General features: G+C 33.7%; 1 protein-coding gene across 1 annotated transcript in view; it reads right to left on the bottom strand.

The window, feature by feature from the left end:
- Positions 1 to 412, bottom strand: part of CHIA (chitinase, acidic) — a 55,378-nt gene that overhangs the window by 3,613 nt on the left and 51,353 nt on the right.

Here is a 412-nt window from a genome sequence, read left to right as displayed (position 1 = left end):
TGTATGACTGTTCCTATCTCTCCACATTCATGCCAACATTTATTGTTTTTTTGGGACTTTTTGATAAAGGCTATTCTCACTGGAGTTAAGTGATATCTCATTGTGGTTTTGATTTGCATTTCCCTGATGATTAAAGATGTTGAGCATTTTTTCATATATTTGTTGGCCATTAGTCTATCTTCTTTTCAAAAGTTTCTGTTCATGTCCTTTGTCCACTTTTTGATAGGGTTGTTTGATTTTTTTCTTGCTGATTTTCCTGAGTTCTATATAGATTCTGGTTATCAGCCCTTTATTGGATGTGTAGCATGTGAATATTTTCTCCCATTATGTAGGTTGTCTGTTTGCTCTCATGATAGTTTCCTTGGCTGTGAAGAAGCTTTTTAATTTGATCAGGTCCCATTTATTTATTTTC

Source organism: Propithecus coquereli, unplaced genomic scaffold (genome assembly GCF_000956105.1).
Source record: "Propithecus coquereli isolate 6110/MARCELLA unplaced genomic scaffold, Pcoq_1.0 Scaffold595, whole genome shotgun sequence".
NCBI classification, from domain to species: Eukaryota; Metazoa; Chordata; class Mammalia; order Primates; family Indriidae; genus Propithecus; species Propithecus coquereli.
Note: the sequence above shows the minus strand (reverse complement) of the source record. Positions and strands in the feature narration are given on the sequence as shown.